This window comes from Bradysia coprophila, unplaced genomic scaffold (assembly GCF_014529535.1).
Source record: "Bradysia coprophila strain Holo2 unplaced genomic scaffold, BU_Bcop_v1 contig_151, whole genome shotgun sequence".
Classification (NCBI taxonomy): domain Eukaryota; kingdom Metazoa; phylum Arthropoda; class Insecta; order Diptera; family Sciaridae; genus Bradysia; species Bradysia coprophila.
Genome location: NW_023503423.1, coordinates 9,337,500 through 9,352,321, shown reverse-complemented (window position 1 = coordinate 9,352,321; position 14,822 = coordinate 9,337,500). Strand labels below are relative to the sequence as shown.

At 33.4% G+C, this 14,822-nt stretch overlaps 1 protein-coding gene across 33 annotated transcripts in view; it reads right to left on the bottom strand.

The window, feature by feature from the left end:
- The window catches only part of LOC119074915 (basement membrane-specific heparan sulfate proteoglycan core protein), a 145,660-nt gene that overhangs the window by 79,986 nt on the left and 50,852 nt on the right, over nt 1-14,822 (bottom strand). For 3 of the 33 annotated variants that reach the window (XM_037181304.1, XM_037181303.1, XM_037181305.1), the window contains exon 1: nt 1,993-3,465. The exons of the other annotated variants lie outside the window; for them this stretch is intronic. The gene's annotated coding sequence lies outside the window, so the exon portion shown is untranslated. Of the gene's footprint in view, nt 1-1,992; nt 3,466-14,822 lie in introns of those variants that run through there. 33 annotated transcript variants of the gene reach the window in all.

Sequence of the window (14,822 nt, the reverse complement as noted above, 5' to 3'; positions counted from 1 at the left end):
GGTGGAATTCTGTAACCCTTTTTTCTATTTCCACGCATTCTTCTTACGTGAGACGGATACCAAGTAATTAAACTGAACAAGATCCATTCAGACCTAGTTTCCTAGTTTAGAAAATCGTTTTGTGAGAGGAAAACGTTGAAAAATCGAATAACAAATAAAAACAGCACGCTGATCGATTTCATTTTAGTTTACCCTTCTATTTTACTAATTTAAAAAATAAAATTCTCCTAACTCGACCTGCAATGTATAAATTTCGGAAGTTTTTTTATGTTGAATATTTTTCGTATCAAAATAGTAGGCACTCTCGAGAGTATGCCACTTGAACAATTTAATGAAAAATGTTTTCGAATTTATTTATAGAGTAAATTGAATCTAATGAAATTAAGAAGTAAATGATATCCAGAGTGTAATGATTAATATTATAAATAGCACAGAATAGTTGAATGCAGAAATGGGACATGACAATGAAATTTCAATTATTACGTTCCGTTTTTGTATTAAACTATTTAAAAAAAAACTTCTATAGACATCGTCGGTAAATAAAAACTAGCTTTTTCTTCTAAGCTAATTCAAAACAATTGGCATATCACCCCTACAATACAACGCTACCAGAAATATGATAACACATGCCAGCAATACAACAATCTGTTAATTAAGTAAATGAATTTGCATTTTTCTTATACTTCGCTAGAATGACACATGTCCCCTTTCTTCATTTCGACTATTCGACTATGTGTCTTGATTTGTGTCGTAGGTAAGAGAATGTATAAACTCTGACAATATTTAAAACAGGGAAATTATATTTCTCCGGTCTACCAACATAATTTTCGGAATTTGGAAGTCGGAATCGGCACCAATTTGACAAAATATTGGTAAAGTGAGTTATTTTTAACGCTCCAACTAAATAACGCTCAAATATTACCATTTAAAATTTTGGTTTTATTTTACTTTGCCGTATCAAAATTGGTTTTCGATTATTTGAATTAAGATGAAGAGAACACTCCTGAATTTATATATAAAAGAAAATTTTCAACTTTCATCTTCACTTTCATCCAAACGATCCAGAAACTTAGTTGTACAGCTCATTTCTCAGGATTTGAAACATAAAGACATAAGGCACTACAACTACTACCCTTTTAAGCTGTCGTCTACGTTGTCACAATCCCAATATTTAACGCGCTAAGTGTAACTTAATACGAAAAAGTATTAAAAGTTGGAGAAGTCTCAATTGCAATAAGAATTTCACAGCTAAAAACTGACGAAAAACATCTTGTCTTTATTTGAAAATGAAAAACAAATTTTGCAGCGATAATTTCGTTAGAATTCATGTCAAACTTATTACTGGTTGGCATTAAAATCACTTTCAAGCAAAACAATGTGAAAAAAACAATCTTCAGCGTGATTTGTTTTAATTTTAAGTTTATCGCTACGCGCATTATCAGTGGCAATAAAGTAATAAAAAATAACGGAATGATCTCAAAATAGCACCGAGTGCGAATTATGTAATTGAAATTGACTATCAATGTTTTTGCTGCAAATGACACTGTTAGGCAGAAGCAGCTTATCAGTATTTCGCAATTTTTAATTTCATTAAAATGGAGAGCACCTAAAAAATATAATTATTTCTGTTAAAATTTTCGTATTTGTTTAAAAAGAAAAAAAAGTTCTTGTTCAAACAGTCACCCGGCAAAGCATTAGTTAAATTTGCAGAGCGAAAAAAAAACATAAGAGGATAACGAGCAACTCTTTTGCTTATTTTCCTATGTCACAATTTTTATCTGTGACAAAACTTGCATCCAAATAGATTGTGGAAATATGAAAATGATATATTCAGTTTTAATTTTATTAAACTCAGAAAGTATTGTTCGTGTACAGTTTCTATTTTAATTGCCACATAAATACAACTTCGCATCGAAACTACTTAAAATTCAGGAAGAATTTCAGTGTGTCTTCGAAAGCATATAACATTTTTGGAAACAAAAAAAAAATTACCCGCCAAGTATTCGAAAAAATAAATAATTTTATCCTCACATTAACACTCAATTTAATAATTCAATTTGCACCACCGAACATTTGAAAAAAAATCTGCTATTTTTAAGCCACTCCAAATTAGGTTCGAAAATTAATAATTTTTTTTTTTGCCAATTTTGATCATAAACCAATAAATTTCATCAAACTTCACAAACTATACTCTGCGTATTTTCATATGAAAAAATACACAAATTAAATGGGAAAAAGGAAAAACGAGCAAACTAATTCAAATTTCACGCTGACCGTTAACAATGATGCTATAATTTTTTGTTTTTAAATAAACACTATACCGAAGTCTTAACCGCGTGTTAATGCAACCGCTGCTCGCGAAAGACTAAACTTTACGTTAGTGATGTGAAAACTGAAAACTCCATATAGCGAGCGGCTTATTTCTTTATGCTATCACTAGTGAAATTCTGAATACGCGCGATGCGGCTGATGATGTTGGTTGTTGAGCTGCCTTTATATATATTATATTTTTGTTCTTGTTTTGTTACTGTGAACGACATACATATATGAAATTTACAGAAAAAAAAATCCAACCGATCGTAAACCTTATATATATGAGACGTAAGCAAAAGAATCGACAATCACTTCGATTTGTTCTTACTGCAAGATGCAAGACGAAGGAATGGTTGGTGGTTTTACATCGTACTTTTATTCAATATTATAGAACTATGGAATGACCAACTCTATGAATAATATTAGAATAATATGCATCATGAAAAGTTGAAGTGAATACGTTTGTTAAGTGAAATAAAAATGCATGTTAGTATGAAGGCGACTTATGCAAAGTGTGGCAAAAGACAGTGGATGCCATAATAATATTTATTTATTTTTTCCGTATGGTTAGACGCTTACGATGCACGCACCTAAAATGTAATTTATATTATGATGACGGTTTTTCATATATCGTCTCTTCTAATGTCACAAGATATGTGAAATGAAGTGCAATGGTATGGAAAGCAGCCACAATTAATGTCGATTCAAGAGATTTTCAATATTATTAAAATTTTATTTTTTATTTACGAAGAACCACGAGTTAATGTAAAATTGTACATTATGCTTTTGAAATGGGTACCAAACCAAAACCATATTAAATTTTCAATTTTTTTTTAAATTTTATTTTTATCTTTGTTGAAAACAAATTTATGATGAATTCTGTTTGAATATTAATTAACTGAAACAAAATACGAAACAAAAAATGGTAAAAAAAATTTGTTGTTTTAACGAAGATAAAAGAGATAAGAAAATTTTTAGCAGATGGGAAAATTGTTATTTCAATTTGGCGATTCAACTTAAAAGTTATTTTTAGTAATTATAGAACGGTAGTTTGTTATTGGTTTTTTTTTTAAATAAATTTTTGCTATCGGTTACTGGCTTTTATACAATTAAATGGGATTCGGACCGACAGTTTTGTGAATTACATGTTAGGAGTAGCAGTAGCATTGATATACTATACACGGTATGATCCATGCAACGTGCATTTCTGTGGACGTTCCCTCTGTTATAAGAACTTACACACGCCTAGAATTATGCGAAGCCATTGGTTTTTAGGAATGTCAATAAACAAGAGAACGCACAAAATGACCAAGGACAGAAAACGATTATTTACATGTCAACGATTTGTTTGATTCAGTTCTCTTTCTCTTTATCTCTCTCTGTCTCTCAATCTCTCTTTGCTTGTGTATTTGTGGAAAATTTTGTGCATCACAAGGTAATAAATCACGGTATTGCAACGAAGATGTGAATTTGTAAACTGAGAGAATTATTTCGCCTTCGGCTGCAACAAATACATAATATCCTTAGGTAAACATAATGCTCTCGGTATTCAAATTCACACTTATATTGCAAAACCGTGGTGTCTTTAATTGTGATGAACGCACAGTGGTTAACATCTAAGACCTAACAACTATCGAGAATTTTAAATTAATCACATTCCACTCATTGAGGTAGTTGTTGTCAAAACGAAGTAGCTGAATTATTTAGTGTCGCTTCTTTTAAATTCGAATAAATTCGATCCAAGTAAAATTGATCAATCAATTTTGATGTTGAGTTGTTATTGCGCACTACGCGAGCCCAAAGTTGAGCTAATTTCTATTCATTTATTTTTTCTTTGCTTTATTAATTGTAAGAAATTTATCCGACAAAACTAGTCCACTCGTTTTGACAACTAATTCAATCAGTGAAATTTATGTGAAATGTGATTTATTTAAAATTCTCGATAGTGGCTGGGTTTTATGTGCTAACCACTGTATCTACTGTACTCACTGCACCCTCCAAAAACACGTTTTCCCTTAAAAACACTAGTGTTAAAACATGTTTCCGTGAGTCTTCGCGATTAAAATATACTACGGTCGTGATCTGAAGACTACAGCTCAAGTTGCAAATGAAAGAGTCCAAACCATAATAAGAAAACTTCTATTGTTATATACGTGCTGAGGGATTCTTTTGAAAAACAGCCTACCGAAATCGGACGCATTTTCCAGTGGACTTTTTTATATGTGCCTAGAAAGGACTTCGACCCTAGAAGCCAAAACCACTCTCAAAAAAATTCTTCGAAGCTTTTGTGACTGGTGAAAGGTGATCATGATCAAAAACCGAAAACTTGCACTTTTCTTACCAAAATTTCTCCGGGTACACGAGCCGTACATGGTCGTGTGGGGTGTCATTAGAAAGATAATCACATATACTGTTGAGCCAAATAGAGACTCATTGGTTTTAAAATTAATCCACACTGAAATATGTGCAGTTGAAGTTTTCAACCGAAAACTTGCACTTTTCTTACCAATATTTCTCCAGGTTCACGAGCCGTACATGGTGGTGTGGGGTATCATTTGAAAGGTAATTTTATGTGCTTTTGGGCCAAATAGGGTCTTACGGGCTTTGGATGCATATGCGATGAAATATGGGCACTTAAACATTTCAACTTCTCATATTTCATCGTAGATGCTTTCAAACCCCCATAAGACCCTATTTGGCCCAAAAGCACATAAAATTACCTTTCAAATGATACCCCACACCACCATGTACGGCTCGTGTAACTGGAGAAATATTGGTAAGAAAAGTGGAAGTTTTCGGTTGAAAACTTCAACTGCACATATTTCAGTGTGGATTAATTTTAAAGCCAATGAGTCTCTATTCGGCTCAATAGTACATGTGATTACCTTTCTAATGACACCCCACACGACCATGTACGGCTCGTGTACCCGGAGAAATTTTGGTAAGAAAAGTGCAAGTTTTCGGTTTTTGATCACCTTTCACCAGTCACAAAAGCTTCGAAGAATTTTTTTGAGAGTGGTTTTGGCTTCTAGGGTCGAAGTCCTTTCTAGGCACATATAAAAAAGTCTACTGGAAAATGCGTCCGATTTCGGTAGGCTGTTTTTCAAAAGAATCCCTCTGCTATGATTTCCTCTTTATGACACCTCATACAACCCATTGGTTGTTTTTAGTGCTGATTCCAAATCACTTATAAAACAGTTTTCGGAAAATGCGTTGGTGCGACCAAAAGGAAACTATGTGTTATCATTGTATCTCGCTGAGACATTGTTTGACACTTACAGAGGTGTTAATCATTGTCCTTAGTGCCTTCCTCTCATAAGCTAATAGACTAGTAATCTTCCTTGAAACCTCCACTATCACTCGCCGCTTTAATTTTAAAATAAAATTAAAAATTTAAAATAAAATTTCTAATTTCGTTGTCATTCCACCGCGTTTATTATTACTCTAATTATATTTCTGCGGTTGTTTGTATTTTTATACCAAACCAATTAATTACTGACATGAGACAACGAATGAAACTAAAAACCGAAAACGAAAATTGTTTAATATTTAGTCGGTTTCAAATCCTTGAACATTTGCATAAAACCACCGGCTGAATTGAAACCAAAACGAGAAATTCAACGGATATTTTGTCGCACAGAAAATGTTATGTAATTATATTTATTTACCCTTTATACACGGCGGTGGTACTGTCTGTTACGAAAGGAATACCGAACAGTCGCGGAAATAGTTTATTAAACTTTTCCCTTTTTTTCCTTTTATCATTTGATTTTTTTTTTATTTGCTAAATATTGCAGTTACATTCGCTGAAAAATAATGTTGTTATCACTACAACAGACTTAACAAGTCAACAAGTCGGTTTATGTGAAGAAATAATGTTATGTGAGTAGTTCATTGTGTTGTCCAACTATCAACGCTGCAATACCATTTTAGCGAGAAAAGGCATTTAGCTAAATTTTCGAAACAACGTCCCAATAGTGCAAGGAAGATTCAAGTTGCTTCTGACGAAACGCCATATCGTAAGGCCAGTAAGGCCAGATTTTATCGAAGGAATAATGATCTTTTGCTTAATGGGTGCACATAATGTATTTCGGTATATTTGCACCCTGGTATAAGTAGTCAATTCGTTTTGACATTATTAGAACCAAGTGTTTTACGAGACACTCCACAACCAGAAGAAGAAAGAAACCCTTGGGCATTCTACAGCGAAAAGCGTTGCTATCACATTGTTGCATATGTTTCCTTTATAAATAGATCATCTGAATATGAAATGCCCGAAAGTGATTAAACACACACTTGTGAAACGATATATTAAACATTATGAGACTACTGAAATGAAGATATCTTAGGTGATTATACACTCAATGGGTATTGATGTAATAATGCGGAATTGATACGTAACGTCGAAACTGTTTAATGATATGACAAAGGAATATGGAAGCACTTAAGAGTCACTTAAATGTAAGTGTTTATCAATGTAAATTTATTATACGAAAAAAAAAACGAATTTACTTTAATCGACCACATTTGTAAGCAACAACATCTCAATAATGAACAGTTTGCTTTGCATAATCTGTATAAATATATGTTAAAATACGAATTGGATCTATCAAAGTGGATTGAACCAAACAAAACTCCAGAAATATTGATTTGAAAATTTGTAGAGCGAACAAAATGGAAAAAACGCAACAGGGTTTGGATAATGTGTCGTACTTCCAACATATTTTCAAGTTGGATGTTGGATGACATTATCCGTCCACTTAAAGAATTATGAAATTATTTGAATCGTTGCTAATTTCGAAATTGCTCGCTTAATTCATTTTTCTGATAAAACGCGATCACACATCTCATGACCCAAATCTGACGCAAATTTTATAATTTCCAAACAATTTTAACGAATCGTGTCAATGTCTCTCCGAGATGATTTTCATGTTTTTGTTCGTCTGTCGTTTTTGTTTGTGTAATTTCTTTTCCAATTTTTAATTATATGCATTTCAGCTATATAGCATATTGCCCTGAATGGGCAATTCTAAATCACACTAAAATGTGGAACGCAATGTGGTCGCTGCATATGATTTAACAGGCGGTTATGCCGAGTATGTAATCTTTTTAATAAATCTGTGAAGAATTTAAATAATGAGATGAAATTATCGCACAGCTTACATATTTAGTAATTATTTTATTGGATACGTTTATGAAATTGTGTAGCGGATTTTATAGTTAGACGAGTTATGCTAAAGCGATTGATTATGTTTGCGTTTAGGAGTAAAATTATACACGACGTTCAAATGTGAAGTGTTTCCACCGTCGTATAATATAGATAATCGTGCTTTAAAGGCCAATTAAGCCAAGTTATCATCTTGCGATGCTATCCGTCAAAACCAGATTTAATATTTTTTTTTTTTTTGAACTAACAGTCAGTGAATCGTCAGAATTGTCTGTTTTAAGATGAGAAATCGGATTTTTAAAAAAATGTGTAGGATACTTCGTATGGCATTATTGGCATTATAACGGCCTTTAAAAATTACCAACTTTAAACTTTAATTTTTGAAGAAAAAGGACAATTTTCATAAAAATTGAGTCGAAAAAATGATGCGGCAAAAGTAAACACTGTGCCTTTACCTACAATTTGAGCTATTGCACATAATTCCTCGGGTTCCACAACTTAGAAAATCACTCGATAAAGACCCCTTAGCACTTGAAATTTAAAGAGGTGAATAGGGGCCAAGCCGTCCAATTTCTATGTTCCTACTTTGATCATCTATTTTTTTCTATCTCTAATAATTATGTCCTGCTCGAAGTCCTGCTCGATAAACGTCCTCATAGTACATATCCCTCATCGGCTATCTCCAATTGTTTATTGAATTTATTAAGAGCGCTCACCCCTTAGCAAAATTCTAGCCTACATTTGTGCGCAAAAATATTCGTTTTTTGATGATTTCTCTGAACGAAAATCTTTTTTTGAAAAAGTTATGACTTACAAACCAATTTCTTCTTTAAAAGTAACACATATTTGCATGCTTCAATGGTTTTACTTTTTCAAAAAATGATTTTCGTTCAGAGAAATCATCAAAAAACGAATTATTTTCCGCACAAATGTAGGCTAGAATTTTGCCAAAGGGTGAGAGCTCTTAAATTGCATTTGATCTACTACATTTTACGGCCAACAACAAGTTCAAGCAAGCCTGGAAGTATGCAAATACTCTTTGTGGAAAGCGGACTCGTAGCATTTCGAATGAATGTGGGCTAGATATAATAACTACCCAAATTATGAGCTTGAGTAAACTTTAGGACGTTATGAATGCGAATTATTGTGGAATTTGTCTGACACGGGAATCGAACCCGGTTGATTGAACTGCAGGGATGATAGATCTCAGATCCTTGAAACAAAATGAAGCAAATGGATGCATTGCGTGTGACGAAGACGAGGTAAGGATGTAAGCATTTAAAATGTGTCTCAAATTGCAAACAGAAAATGAAACGCACATCGTCCTCACGCTATAAAACGTTTCGAGTAAATCTATATAGAAGTGCTTCCTATGGCTTGGATATAACTAATCTAAAATCGACTTTCCTACAACTAAGGCCTGAAAGTGCATTTTCTTACACTTTCTCATAGAAGCTTAAATGCATCAAACAATAGAACTGTTAATTTAATTGTGTATTCATTACAGTAGTTTCCGTTCATTTTGTTATTGTCTTCTGTATGTCGCGGGTGGTCTCAAAAGACAATGAAAAAACAGAAACATGAAAAACCGAAAGGAATGATAGTAGATAGTAGAAAACGCTGATAGTACCTCACCTCCAAAAAGCAAGAATTCCCAAATATACAGCTCAGTCCACTAGAGAAATGACTTAATAAATGACATTTGACCACCCAATTTAAATGCAAATTGCCACTCCATCCAATCGAAAAGTGCTTTCAATTTATTATGCAAAACAGTTTTGTTTCAATCAAAATGTTACTTGTTCAAATGTATTAGGTCTGGCATTATTGTGTGTACGTTTCGTTTTTATATTTTATTTTATTCCTACGCTACGCCACGGAATTATGAACAGGCATTAACATTCTAATATAAATTACAAAATGGTACGATCTGTTCTTTTCATTGATATTAATAAATTTGTATGATGGCAATGTTTTCATATTTATCATTTAGTAGCATCCATATCGTTGAAATGGTTATGTCATAACTAAGATTATATGATTTGTTAAAATATTTTTATTATCATTGACGATGACTTGAGATCATTTCTATAATTTTCAAATAGTCTTTCTTGTTGTAAACATACACTTGAAATGGATGGATATGATGCTCAAATGTTCATTTATTTTAATAAAGTACAAGGACTGATGATCATAAATTTCGAAGTTGTTTGTGTTCGGTTAAGAAATTATTGAAACTAGAAGCCGATGGACTTCTTTGCTTTTGCTGTCAACTACAGTTACAGTCAACCAAAATATTGAATAAATTTGCTTCAAATTCATCAGGCTTACCAGCTGGTCCACTCATACCAACAAATTATAGTTCTTTATACGGTGTATTAGTTACACCTTAGAGTAATGTGGTTTCAACATCAGTTTGTATAAGATACACATTTCGTATAATTTTACACCAATACCTGTATGCGTTTGCTTTTGATAGTTCAATTTGCCCTCTTAATTAAGAGGACAAACACACATACCAATAAAAATTTTGTATTTGATGTTGGGACCACATATTTTACGTAATTTTGTTCGAAATTTCCTCTCTTAGAGTTACACACACCGTATGAACTTGAGCGTATAAGTAGTGTGTTTGTATAGATGGATCAGCTGGTGAAACATCTGAATCAAATTTTGTTGACTTTACCTTCACTTTTTTTTAAACAAAACGAACATCACCACGAGACGTTTCTTTTTAATGCTGTGTGCAAAAACCCATTTCTGCATCAGATTTTTTTAAACCATTTTAAGCACACAAATGCTGTCAGTCATAAAGTCAGTTGCATACATTCAGCGAAAGAAACCAATCGAAACTGTAATCAAGAAAAATGAGGAAAACGTGAAACCGTCCGTCGGGTGGTTTTTTTAAACACTATCGATTGAAATTTTAATTGAATTTGTTCTGTTTCTGGATACTTTGCATCAAATTTCATTAAGTTTTGTTTTTCGTGGTAATTGAATGTTTCCTTTTCGACGAACTCTGTCCTTACTCCGGCTGATCGAATTAAGTGAAAATGTAAGAAAGAACATGACACAACCGTATATTCTATGTAACAGTATAATAGTCCACTCTGTGTTCTACAACAAAACAGAACAGTGCAACTCAGTTATGCTGGAATAGTAGGAAGGAGCCTTAGCTTCTCTTAGGAATCTGACCTATTTTCTTGAGGCTTTTAACTGTCTTGTTACTTGGAATATTTATTCATGAATTCTTTGAAAATTTTTAGAATTCTTAAAAATTCGTAAAAATTCGTAAAAATTCCTAAATTTTTTAACTTTTAAGAATTTTAAGAATTTAATTTTTGAAATTTGTCAAACTTCCTAAAAGAAAATTAAATTTATAAAAAAATTCTTAAAATTGTTTGAATTTATTTAAACAATCCCGAATAGATTCACTGGCCTTTTGTGGACTGCATTCCATTTTCACATGGACTCAAATTATTGATCAATAACCTTCATTTTATTACATTTTCAAAACTAGCTTTGAGCCACATAGTTTTAACAAACAGTTTGCTCTGCCATCTCAATTAATACCCGACACAAAGCAACAATTTACAAAATTTTATCGAACTCAAAAATTAGCTAGCCAAAACTTTGGTGATCCAATAACATCCCATAGAGAATTAATCGAATCTATTACGCTGAAACGTAATGCAAACTACGAAAATAGCGTAACACGCAACGTATATGCTGTGCTTTTGTATTTTTGTGGGACTCCATAATTGGGTGATTAAGTGAGTCAAAAATAAACAAAATGCCATAACTGTAATACGATTCGTAGTCGTAACATTAAAAATGTATTTATGGTAAATGAGCGATAATTTTTTTTTTCTTCTGTTCATGGTTAAATTGACAACTGTTTGATACTGTTTAGCGTTGAGGTATACTCCATATAGTTATGTGCTCAGAGTCGGGGAAAAAACAAAAGTTTTCCATAAAGAGAAATATATTTTGCACAATAACTCGTCGGAGAAATTTTGTTTTTTTTCTTGTTAATGGGAGTCTAACATGATTTCGGTTGTTCTATGCAATAATTAATAACTTTAACTTTGTTATATTCTACATGATTACACGTTTTGTTTATGAATGTCTTTATGGGATCAATAAAATAGATATGATTTCGGGGGGTTATATATCCGAACTAGGTGAACAAACGAATACCAAAATCCAGTAGAATCAACCGTAAAACTATGAACTTTACATTAGTGACTTCTTGATACATATTTATGCGCAGAGCACACAGGCGACGATTGATTAAGAACCATAAAATTATATTCGTCGACCATAACTTAAAAGCGACTACATTAAAAACCGATACTTTCACTTCTCAAAGCTCTTTGTTACAGTATTGGATTATGTAAATGATGAAGTGAACGCCTTTGAACACAAAATCAGTTACACTCGTTTATGGGGTAATCAACTCCCTACGAGCACCTTATGCTTCTTAACTTATTCAGAATGTAGACTGAATGTAATTAATATTCATAAATTTACCTCACATATGCATAGCAAAGATTTTACATTGTTTCAGTGAATTATGTCTGATTTTGCTGATGATGACAACGAGCGCATCTTTACCAGCGATATGAAGAGCTCTTTAAAAAACTGTACAACCTTCCCGAGGCATATTATTACGCAACACAGGACCTATATTTCGAGTAGAAATGAATTTTTGCTTCGGAAGCAGACGAATAAACTACGATACGATTTAGCAAGCCATTTGTAATTTATTGAAGTTAATTATCAGCGTCGTTACGTCGTTGATGTGAACAAGTCTTAACCTCATTCCCGTTTTTTGTTTCAATGGAAGCAATGCCATTACGCATTGAAATAACAAGTTTTTGCATCCTTCGTTGAAGAAAAAATATCCCAAGATGTGGCTTGTAAAAGTATACTATAACTGCAGCTAAGAGGCCGTACCCTAACAGCCTATACATATCCCCATACAGCACATCGTGTGCTGATTTAAAAAAAAAAACCGTCAAGCTCAAAGTCTTAAACTCAAATTCAAAGAAAATGGAAAACTACAAAGAAATGCTTCAAAACAGCGAACGCAGAACTGAACCTGCATTTCTGTTCAGTCAATAAAAATACACATTCTTCTATACAATGGATAAGTGAAAAAGAAAAAAAAATCAAAATAAACAACCAACGTCGACGAGAGAAAGGGGTTTGTTTACAGACAGTTTAAAGTGTGCAAATTTAGCATGCCGTAACCACTCATTTCCCCCCTCATACACATGTACTCCATGAATTATACATTCAGAATTAAATGCTGTATACACTCCGGCACTTTAACGCTTGATTAAATTTTTTTTTTCTCCTCTACACAACAGAGGTATATTCAATGTGTTGCGAAACACTAAAATAATTTGTGAGTACACAAAGTGCTTTGTCGTTTATAACATCAAGAAAAATTGAGTTGCAACACCGTAAAGCAGCAAGTTCCCCAAAGACATTTCATGTATTACATATTGGCTGTAAAGTTGTAAATTGGGGATGGTTCGTAATTTTGTTGTGCCGTTTGTAAACATTTTGTTGAATGGTTAGGTACTCAATTTACAATTTATGTCGTACATGAAGCATCGCTCCAAGGGGGTCTGGCCAAGCGCGACAGCTAATGCAATTTTTTCTAAATTTTCAAAAACATTTTTGTGAAGGGGCTTTGAAGAACAAAATCAACGTTTTTCAAAGCGTGACAAAATTTCAGGACGAAAGAATTCTGCTTTCAGTAGTCGATGACTTCATTTTTGTCGTAAGGGTCTTTTCCGATTGATGGAGTAACTGCATTGATTGCAAACTTTTGTTGTTGTTGTTGTTGACTTTCGATCTGAAGTTTTTTTTTTTGTTGAAAATGTCAAGAAACTGAAGTGAAGATAGAATTTATGTTTTATGTTTATTAGTTCGCAGAGTTTTTGAACTAACAATTTAACTGCAACCATTTTTCTTTCATGGAACTTATTTTAAATTATCATCCAGGAAGCTCAGGTTTTGCAGTTAATCCTTTCCTTAGCTACATCAATTTAAAAGTATTGTTTAGAGGCAAAGCTTTTCTTCTCTCAGAAGTTGAACAGTGACTAACATTCCAAAACCAGCCAATCTCAGAAATAAAATTATTTTATTGCAACAATACTTAGAGAGCAATAATTTCATACACAACACAGCTGCGTGCATGGAAATATTGTTTTCTTCCCGGTAACCAAGTCAAAACTTCCCGGTATCCGAAAATTTTGACAAAAATTTCCCGCTCAGTCGCAATTAACTTCCCGGTGGCGCGAATATTATTTGCCAAACTCTTTTTAGTCTTTTTGTGCAGATTTAATTCATAGCCATCCTTTGATAAAACAGATATAAAGTCATTGGAAACTTTAATTTGAGCAAAAGCGCCGCAGGTGAAGTTTTTAAATTCTTGGGTCTATGCACCCTATTAGGAACTGTTTCACCAGAAGTAGTAACTCATCAAAAGTTTAGTTCGTTGAAGAGGATAATTCATCGGGTTCGGGAAGTATGAGTCACCATAATAATAATAATATCATAACTTCCCCATAAGTACATACAAGTAATTTCTTCCCACCGATAGAGACTTTCCAATGGCAGAAACTTCCCAATGGTGGAGACCTGCCGATAGAAGAGACTTCCTGATGAACTTTTACGGAAAGGACTCACCTGGAAGTTTTCGTCACTTTATCAGCGGGAAGAACTCAACGGGAAGTTTCTATCAGCGTCTTCCCGCTGATACAAACTTCTCGCTGATAGTGACGAGAACATCTTGATAAGGTCTTTCCGTTGATAAAAACTTCCCGAGAAGTACTTCCCGCTGATAGAGACTTAACACTGTCCACTAACAAAATAAAAATTCCCGCTGATAGAATTCCCCGTTAGAAACTTCCCAATGAGTTCTTTCTGTTGGTAAAAACTTATCAATAAATTCTTTCCGCTAATAAAAACTTCCCGATGAGTACTTCCTGATGATATAGACTTCTCGCTAGCTGAACAATGACAAGAAAAAAAATTCTCGCTGATAGACTTCCCGCTAACAGAAACTTCCCAATAAGTTCTTCACCCATCTCTAGAAACTTCTCGATAAGTTCTTCCCGCTGATAAAATTTCGGATTTCCCGGTGACAGCTATTTTCCGGTTAGTTCTGAATTCTTCCCGCTGATAGATATTTCCCAGTGAGTACTTCCCGCTGATAGATATTCCCCGGTGAGGTCTAATTTTTACAGTAAAAAAAAGAAAATCGCCTTCGGTGAAGGCTAAATTTCCCGGTATCCAATTTTTCGTCCCGACGACTTCACGGTAT